Raw genomic sequence first — 10,174 nt, 5'->3', positions numbered from 1 at the left:
AAAAAAAAAAAAGTCAAATTTTCTGGCTGTGGAAGATGGAGCCTCATTTTTGCAGCCACTTTGAATCACGAGTTCATCTCTAAATGCACTGGGTTTTTTTGTTTTTGTTTTGTTTTGTGGTGTTTTTTTTTTTGGTTTTTATTTTTTGAAGAGCTAACTAACCCTGGCTGTCTCCAGTCTGAGAGAGTGTTCAGATGGACTTGCTTCCTCCATTAGTTATAAGCTGTTTAAAAGCACATCCTATGTTTGAATTGTGGATGAGAGGCTCCCTTGGCAAAGTGAGGAGGCAAATTCTTCCTACCCCTTTATCATTAATTCACGGATTCAGTGTTGGTTCGGCCTCCAGGAGAAGTTAACTGGAAGTCTTTGAAGATCGATAACTTTGCTGAGGTTGTCCAGGTAGGTGAACTCGAAGACCCACAGTGACTGGAACGTGCTATTTAATGCGTCATACTGCGTTCTGTAGAAGTTACTCGTAGCCATAGTTGATCATTGCCTTGCATGTATGATCAGGTGGTTTTTGAAGAAGTGACTCCCTTTTCAGGCTTCCGGATGTGCTCCAAGGCATATTATTGAGGACGTGGAAGAGAACACTTGCTGACAAAGCTCCTGGCAGCTTTACAGAACTTTAGTTTAATATTGTGTTAGTTCCCGTAACAGCTGATTTCAAGGCATTGCTCTCCTCAAGAGACTAATTTGATGAACAGAAGAAAGCTGGAAAAATGCTTGTTACTCATTATTTTTCACTTGTTGGTACTTTGTTTAGGGTTACTTTTAAAAAGAAGATTTCACTGATCACAAGCCAGTGGAAGACTTTCAGCCCAAGCAAGGGTGAAGACAGCTCTCTCCAAGAGCAGAGGAAGTCCCTGTGGAGAGAACCCGAGCTTGTTATCAGAACTTGTCGGCATGTCTAAACAAGGAGACGATTGCTACTTCTATTTCTATTCTACCTGTACCAAGGTATGGCTGGGTTTCTTTTGCTTTGCTTTGCTTTGTTTTTTTGTTGTTGTTTTTTTTTTTTTTTCATTTTTTTCAGGAAGGGGTAGAGTAGGAGGAGGAGGCACACTGGTCTTTGGTTAACGTGATAACCAGATAGATTCTGAATTCAATTGTAGCAACCTGAAGCAGTAGCATGGACGTTTTTGAGGCTGTACTATATTTTCCTTGTTGGTTTCCTTTTGGTTACAGGGAGACAACTGTTCCTTCCGCCACTGTGAAGCTGCTCTGGGGAACGAGACAGTCTGCACGCTGTGGCAGGAGGGTCGTTGTTTCAGGAATGTCTGCCGATTCAGACACATGGAAATCGATGTGAGTGCCTAAAGATGTGTTCTCAAAATAAATCAACAAAAGCATTTTTCAGTGCTGTAGGTGTGCTGATTGTGCTTTTGCAGGACAGAGTCCTTTGCTTTGGAATTACACTGGTTTCTGTTAGCAGGGGAGGGGGTGGGAGGAAGGAGAGGGAAATAAAATCAATGCCTTAGGTATGTCTTAGCAAGATTTTCTTTTATTAGACGCCGACAGTATTTTCTCAACAGATGCAGAATAACCGCTAACTAGACTGCTAAAAGCTGCTGGAGCAGGGGGGTAATAAACAGGCTGTACTAGCCTCCTGAGAGCAGGCTTGATAATGATCTATCAGGTCTCTTGTGTCCCGGAGTCCTTCAGATAATGCTGTTCTAGCTGCCTGGGCTAGGAAGCAGTGGGGAAAGTTAAAGGTGCAGAAGAACGATGTCTCCGAGAAGTAGTTCTGGATAGAGTTAACGTAGGCAATTTAAGATGTTCTTTTTCCCTCTGAATAATCCTAGTATAATCCTGGGTGTATTAGTTTAACCCACCCTAAACTGATGTCTGAGAGTGCCTGTCTTCTCAAACTGAATGATGACAAGGCTAAACGTGCATAGTGGTTACAGCTTCTGCAAACTTTGTGAATATGCCCGGAAATACTATACTTCCGTGATAAACTGACCTTTGGAATGATGTTTCAGCACTGTATTGTGACAGCCCTATCGCTGTCGTGACCTGGAACTGTGCATCTCTTTGCAAACCTTAGGTGCATGTTATCACGAGCTTGTCTTTCTTTCTGTCTTCAGAAAAAGCGCGCTGAGATTCCCTGCTACTGGGAGAAGCAGCCAGTAGGCTGTCAGAAAGCCAACTGTGCTTTTCATCACGCAAAGGGACGTTACATCGATGGCGTCTTCTTACCACCAAGCAAGAGTGAGTTTAGGTCCTTTTTCTTTAAGTATTGAAGAATTAATTTTGCATATTACTTAGTGGGTGCCAATAGTGTAGGAGACATCAGGTAACCGTTCATTTGTGAGTGCAGGAAAAGGTCTGCAGTCCTAGGTGGTCAGCTAAACCGAGTGTACTGCTGCTGTACTGCTGGTATTTGTTTTCTGCTTTCATGCTCAGCTTCTCTCTGCTTTGTGTGATATTTGCCTTGCAGTTTGCTTTCTGTTGTTTCGTCTTCTGCTGGGTGGCAGGGAGATGTGTTGTTGTTTGAAGGCAAGTCATTGTTCACGGTGTAAACAGTGGCGGGATGGGCAAAAGGAGATGCTGCATTCATTGCCTGTGCAGGTTATCTGCCTTAGCTACCATCTTCGTGCATTGTGGTCAAAGTTTTAAACTGCCATATTACTGATGATCCTCCTCTTCCTCTAGCTACACTGCCAAGTCCGCCTGAGTCCGCGGACGATGATTTGAAAGTGGCTCAGATGTCACTGCAGCAAAACAAACTTTCTGTCCAGTCCAATCCCTCTCCATAGCTAAGGCGGGTGATGAAAGTGGAAAACTCGGAAAATGTCCCAAGCCCTACACACCCTCCAGTTGTAATCAATGCTGCAGATGATGATGAAGATGATGATGGTGAGCATGGTTTGGTTCCTGGAAGGAATTTGTGCTGTAAATGATTGTGTAAGTCTTTGGTTCTTGGAAGGAATTTGTGCTGTAAATGAATGTATAAATCACAGATGACCTGAGGTCTGACTAGCGATAGGGCAGGCAGTCCGCTCAGGTCACTGGTGGCTTTGTCTGGCAGTCAGTGGACAGAACCTGAAATGTTGGAGGAAAGCTTAGAACCACTCTTGGCTTTAGCTGGTCTGTTGTGTAAAGCTCTATGTGAAACTAGGAAGGAAATTCCTTTTTTTTTGTCTGAAGAGTAATATGTCGTGTAGTAGTTAAAGCTGCAGAGAGAATCTAGAGTCCTAGATGTTTTGTCCTAGGGTAGTCTACTTACGAGTTCATCAGGTCAGTGTAGCTGTATTAAAAAAAAAAAAAAACAAAAAAAACCCAACTTTTTTATAGGAACCATGGACTGAAGTGTCATTGCATGAGCTACATAATCACGAACAATCTGGCCTATGCATAACTGAATAGATTTTTCCCCTTCAGACCAGCTTTCTGCGGAAGGAGAAGAAACTAAAACTCCCGTCCAGCAACCAGCTGAGGAAGGCCAAAATGGATTACAGATGATTTCCACTCGGAAAGCCAGTGCTACTACTGCTAAACAAGGTATTCCAGCACCTGTAGTAGGATAAATCGGCAGGATAACTTGACAATTAACTCAAAAGCAATGTGGCGTAAAAACACAACAGAATGTAGGGGTGCTGAATGGACTCGGTTATTTCCATGATCTCATTTCTCCCTGATACCATCATGTGCCCATTGGGTCAGAAAGTTGAACTGCTTTTCTTTCCTTTTGGAGAACAAAACAGGGTCACAGCATGGAGTTTAAATGGCTGCACGTGCAGCCTGGCAACCACTGTTGAAAGCCATATCTAACGATAGAGGGATCTAATATCACGTAAATGGATTAAAATTAAAACTACAGTTTTTACCCTGAAGGGTGAAAGGAGGGGCAAAATGCCATTGATTCTATGGTTGTTTCACTTGTGAGGAGTGTTGACAGGCTTTATTCTAAATACTTCTGAAAGTTCCTGAGCACTAAGAAGCCTGAGGATCTGTGGTCCTCAGTGAGTGCCTCTAAGCCTTAGTCTCATTAACTGTTTTCTGTTTTCAGAGGACGGTCTGAATTTTGGAATAAAAACACTTGAAGAAATCAAATTGCAGAAAATGAAGGAAAAAACTAAGAGACACGGTGGTGAGTTAATATTCCCTGCTTCCTTACCCGGTTCACCTTCATCCTGTGTGATGATTTTTCTTTCAAAAAAAACCTCTTCCAGTAATACCGGGTAGCTGGCTATGCTTTGGTGAATCCAACTATTTTGCCAAAGAAGTGAAATTTGATTGGCTTCAGAATGGCAGGTGATGGTGGCTGGGAGCTGCTTGAGGGATAGACTTCCATGTTTAGCTGGGGGCATCGAGCAACCTGATTCTCAGCCAGCTGGTATTCTAGATGGGAATTCCAAGGGCAACCAGAGGCAAACTAGTCACCTCTCTTATTTGCATGCTCTGGTCACTGTATGTTTGACAGTAATGAATAATTAAAGTTTTTTGTTCTTCGTGATAGTTTTTTCTGTTTGGTAAACTTCCTTATGTTTTGCTTGCTCTGAGCAGAAGGTCCTTCAAGATCTTCTCTTCCTCCCGTCGATTCTATGATTTTTCCTGCTCCGGAAAAGGAAAATGTCCGGACAGTGGTGAGAACTGTGACACTGTCTACAGAGGAAGGTAATAATTCATGCTTTTGTTTTGATTTCATTACTCCTAAACTGGAAGGTTAAGCAAGAAGGAAGGCAATTCACCCCTGTTAGCCTCCTGGTGCTGCCGCCTTCTGTTCAAAACATGCTTTTATGCTGAAAGTCCCTGGTTGTACTGGAAAGCTTTGGTGCTCAGGTTAAGTGCAGTAGCAGGAGAAAGAAAAAAATGTGTCAGTATGCAAATAGGGGGATAACTGAAAAACAGGAGAGTAACGAGAAGAAAGAGCTCTAGAGGACAGTGCTATGTAAGAAGCAATTTCTGAAGCTTTAAAGAGGCTGACAGTGGCACGTGTGGACAGTAGTGCGATAGGAGTCTGTGTATAAATTATATTGTTTAGAGTTGTGCAAATTCCTTTGAAAGGGAAAGAAGTGAAGAAGTACTTCTACTCATAGACATTCACCTTAGAAAGGAATATTTCTCAGCATTTGTACCTAATAATATTCTGCTTGCTTATGCAGCTCTGTTCTGCACAAAGTATAGCTGTCAAGCAGACTCAGATTCATTCTCGACTACATTCAGCTGGAATTTGAGGCAAACACTGAGACTATGGATACTTTTTCTAAGTTAATTATAGTTGAAATATGAGTTTGTGTGGTTTAGCTGTCAAAACAGTACCTTGCTGGGTTTTTTTTGGACATGGGCTAACAGTATACTATTTCTATTGGCTACTGGTTTCTATGAAATAGAAAAATTTTACTTTTGTTTTAGGGGAGGAACCTGTGGTTCGACTAGATCTTGCTGAGAAACAAGGAAAACGGAAAGCCTCCGTGGGTAAGAACTTTTTATGAGCTGTTATTTAGGTGCCGCCTTCTCTATATGACTGCATTGAAGAGTATTTTTGACGTATGAGAGGAAAATGCGTTGCAGTGGAGATCTGTGTTGACTGCAGAAATGGCAAAAAAACCATTTAGCAGCTGAAAGGCAATTTTATGAAAATATGCTTGAAAAATAGAAGCTTGTGGTTGACTGTTCTCAAATCTTCCTGCAAAGAAATGTTCTTAAAATATTCCTTGTTTTCTCTGTCTGAAGCTGATGTAAGCGCCCTTCCGGTGAAGCGCAGCCTTGCTGAAAGGCTGGGGAAGAAGGTGGAGGTTCCGGGAAATGCTGACAAAGCACCAAAGAGAGGTACAGCTACTAAACAGGCATCTGGATGTGATTCACGGGTTTTGTAGTTAGGCTTTCTGTTTGTCCTTTTCCTGCGATGTTTCTTTTTGCATGTTGGCTGAGGTCTTAATCACCGGGATTCAAAGTTACCTTTCCTGCCTTGTTTTTGAATGTGAACACAAAGTTGACGTTTATGCAGCCTCCCTAATTTGGTCTTTTTCTGTTTTGCAGTTCAAGTTCCCAAGTCTGTGAAGGAGAGGCTAGGATTACCTTCTCAACGGACTAGTACTGCGAAAGGTAACAACTGGCTATTAAATATACTTTCTCCTTCTTCCTTTCCGTGAACTTAGACCGTTTTCATACAGCCCTAAAAAGGAATTCAAATGAAAACAAAGAACTGATTCCTCTTGCTGGAGTGCTGAAGCTCTTCTGACAGCCACTATCAGAAATCTGGCTCTAGGTGTGTGTTTATTTTCCGCTTGTGCCTTGTCAAGGTTTTAAGCTGCTTCTGTGAACCATCATATACAATTAGAATAGAGCCACTGCCAGGAGCAGGAATTTGAAATGCAGTCTGAAAAAGTAATCAAGTAAACTAGCATTTCTGTGTAGCAACTCTCTCTGGATAGGGCTGGTCTTCAAAATACAACAAGTGGCTCAGAGGAGGAGGAGAATGTTAGGCTATTGTCCTAAGATGCGTTATTGGGAACACTCAGGCTTAGTTTTCCTTAGTACTGTGACAAATTTTGGAGACTTAAACTATTGTTGGACTCTCTTTAAATGTTGGCGCTTCTCATTTCTTGATGATGACAGGGAAGGCTGCTAAGCCAAAGGGAGAGGTCCATGTGAAAACACTGGAGGAAATCCGTCGTGAGAGAGCTCTTCAGAGACGAGAATGTCAAGCCAAAGCCCAGGCTGAATGGCATGGTAAAACCAAAGATCCCAGCGCAGGGGCAAAAATTGAGGGTGAGCCCAAGAAGCAGAGCGTGCTCACTCTTTCCGGGCCCAGCAAAGTGCAGTCGAAGGAGCCGGCAGGTAAAGCCAAGCCAGAAGGAGAAGTGCGTGTTAAAACCCTGGAAGAAATAAAGCGCGAGAAAGCTCTGCGGATGCAGCAGAGTGGAGAAAATGTGCCAGCTCCCCCAGCACAACCTGGACCTGCCCCAGCCGGGCAGAAATCGCTATGGAACACAAAGCTATCAGGTAATAAGATGCTTTAATACCTGCCCCGGTGAGGTGCTTCCCATATTGAGCAAGTTCCGTTTGCTCAGGATCTGCTTTGCTTTTTCCTTCAATGCAGAGGATAAAAGAGTTTAAGGCTGCAAAGTTCAAAGGCAAAGAAGGGCCAGAACATGCAACCATGTCTGTTTTCGTTAATTACATGATGGTATTCTGTATTTCCCACTAGAAAATTAACACATTGAGGGGCTTTTTAGTCTAATTTTGGTATTCTGTTTTTTTCTGCCATCTGTTTATGGTATGAAGTCCTCCCTGCGTTGAGTTCAAGTTCACCTTCCTCTTTGGCATGTGTTGCTTAACTTGACACGTGTATGTGTTTGTAAAGCATGCTTCAGCGTCTTAATGTGGGGGGCCAGTTTCTGTCAAAAATGACAGAGGATCAAAGGCCTCGTTGTTAAGATTATATCAACTTTGTAAAATGAGATTGTGTGAGGGAGATAAGGAGGGCTTAAAGGCTGCATGCACTGCACATTGTAGCCTTTCTCTCTGTCTCATGGGACACGAGGAAATAAACACACAAAGAAAACAAGTACCCAGCTTTCTTTCGTTTCTTCTCCTGCCAGCCAGATGTTAGGTCAGGAATGGGAGACTAGAATATGACTCTACAAATTTGGATTTTGTAGAACAACTTAATAGATTTTGTGGGACATCACTGCAGGGGAGAGGAAGCTGGTACAACAGTTGCATACACTCTCTTGTCTTACTATACCTGCTGCTTTTCCTTTCCTAGAGGGAGCAAGACTTTAAATACAAAAGCTGTCAACATTTGTGAATCTTACTAGACTTCATACAACGTCTTAGAGTATTGCTTGCACTTGGGATCGCTCTGTGTCTGAGTTTCCCTCGTCCTGGATTATGATTTACTGTAGCTATTCAGTTCCTTTGTTCCTTTGTATGGATTGTTGGTAGACGGAGTTTACTATGTGGAAGATATTGCTGAGAATCCAGGCAATGGCAGTGTAATTCTGCTGGCCAAATACAGTTAACTGTGTAGACGGGCCGTGGAAATGAGGAAGAGAACGTGGATTTTTCATGAGGCAGAGCAAGACTGTATCAGTTCTCTCTTCCTTTTACTCTAGCCAACTTTAACATGTTTGCGAAGCCTTGGGATGGGAAAGTCGCTTCCCCCAAGAAGAAGGCACTGAAACGTAAGGCACCTGGCAGTTTTCCCTCTGCTGTAGCAGCTGTGAAGCCACGGACTGCCTCTGACGCTGACACAATGGGACCTCCAGCCAAAAAAGCAGCTATGGTAAGGACAGGGGCTAATGCAGAAATGGATCCCTTGTAAAATTTACACCCTCCTCTAGGAGAAAAGATGGAAAACTCAAAAGTTCTACAGGCTTTCTGTTTCCTTTTAAATCCAGTAGCTGCCTACAGAATTCTTGTAGTACCCTTCCATATTTATTAGATTAATGGCACTATTTACTTAGTCCTCTGTGATTCTGTGATTTCTCTGGTGTGGAGGATTTTGTCCATTAATGCTGTGTTCTTAAAAGACACAAGATCATTAGTAACCTCCAAGTGAATATTAACTTTCTTCAGGAGCACCTTGGTTTTGTATTTTGGCTAAGGCTCCGCAATGCCAGAGGAGAAGCAGCATGGAGGAAAAAGCTAGTAAGGAATCTTTTACCCATGAGTCCTAAATACTGTTTTGCTGCTTTCTAGGCTGTTCCAGCCACGCTGGAGCACGTCCCAGCCACCAGACTTGAAGAAAATCCCCAAAACAGGTGATGACCACAACTTGTTCTTTTTCTCAATCGGTGTATATCCCCAGTGAAACATAAGTTCTGTCACACGTGGGGAAAAAAGGAGGGTTCTGAGATAATTAAAGCCCAAATCCATCAGAGGAATAAGTCACGTGAAATGACTTTCTAGCAGCTAGCAGGAATGCTTAATTAGACTTACTTTCTTTAAATGCTGCAAGTCGGTACAGCTTTCCAGTGACTTCTTGCTCTGTCTGAATACCTAAATGAGGATGAGGTGAAGTTCTCCTACTTCCTCGTGAGGTGATAAATGATGAGTAGTGTCCTCTGCCTTTTGGTCCTCAAGAATGCCACCCGAACAAACATACAAGGTGACAAGAGTGCAGGGAGAGCAGAGGGAAGTGATGGCTGCAGATCAGCTTCCTGTAGTGGGGAGCAAACTCTGCTGAGTGTGCCGTGGGAAAAATGACTAACTTAGCAAACAGATATTTGCAGATGGAGACTTCTTAACATTTTTACAGGAAAATTAAGCAAGGTGGCAAAGTGCCTCTTGCTACAACAATTGAACCATCTTTGCTAGACTCCAGGTGCTCTGGCTTCACAGAGAAACCCCCAAACTGAAAAATGTACCTGCTAATATATTGGGCTCTAAATGTCGCCCTGGGTTAATTGAATAACAATCCCTGGGTAAGATTGAAGTGCAGGAGGGGTTGGCTACGGTTTTAAGAGCCGGTTTGCAGAAAAGGGATTTCCCGTTAAGAAATGGCATATACTGATTGTTCTCTTCCTTGCTCTGCCAAGACCTGAAGCACATCTTGGAAGCCAGGCAGAATCTGTGGAGCCAATGGAGTTCTCAAGCTCGACTTCAGCTTCTTCCCAGCTAGAAGAAGCAAGGACACGCCGGCTGAGTTCCACAGGCAACGCGCCCGTATCTGTAGACGAGGATTTAGAGACGCTACTTTGGGAACTCTCAGACGGCATACTGGAAGCCGAGCTCGACTTGGACCCAGGGAAGGATGAGGATGACCTCCTCCTTGAGCTTTCCAAGATGATTGATGATTGAACTGCATAGTCCTATGGTATATTAAAAAAAAAAAAAAAAACAAAAAAAAAACAACTCTTCTTCTTGTTGGATACCCCGAGGTGATCCTTTTTCGAACTGAGGCTTTGCAATGAGACTTAAAGCACAGTTGGAACTGGTAGAAATTGGCAGGATCTGCACTCAGTTGTCCTAAGTTTTCCTGCTGGTCAGAGTTAAGGTCTTGTGCATGGTTCCGTAACTATAGGTGGCTACCTTTGATATCAAGAGGACAAAGCACTTGTTTCTTTTGGCACAGAAAGATGTCCATCGGCACGCTGTGGTGGCTGTGAATTGACGTAGTGACGGAGCGATGCTCTGAAGGCTTAAACGGAAAGCTTCTTCCTTCCGCCCCCCCTTGGCACAGCTCGATGTTGGGCACATTGTGAAGCCTGGGTGTTCT

General features: G+C 43.2%; 1 pseudogene across 1 annotated transcript; it reads left to right on the top strand.

Annotated features, from left to right (window-relative positions):
* Positions 1-906: 906 nt before the first annotated feature.
* LOC310890850 (zinc finger CCCH domain-containing protein 11A-like) lies at positions 907-6,668 on the top strand (annotated as a pseudogene). The gene is made up of 11 exons: positions 907-960; positions 1,189-1,308; positions 2,091-2,214; positions 2,659-2,862; positions 3,388-3,507; positions 4,016-4,096; positions 4,513-4,623; positions 5,362-5,424; positions 5,683-5,805; positions 5,989-6,054; positions 6,568-6,668. The product of its transcript is annotated as a zinc finger CCCH domain-containing protein 11A-like (transcript).
* Positions 6,669-10,174: the final 3,506 nt, after the last annotated feature.

The sequence above is a fragment of the Anser anser genome (assembly GCF_964211835.1).
Source record: "Anser anser genome assembly, contig: HAP1_SCAFFOLD_345, whole genome shotgun sequence".
Taxonomy (NCBI): domain Eukaryota; kingdom Metazoa; phylum Chordata; class Aves; order Anseriformes; family Anatidae; genus Anser; species Anser anser.
This window is presented reverse-complemented; position numbering and strand designations above follow the sequence as displayed.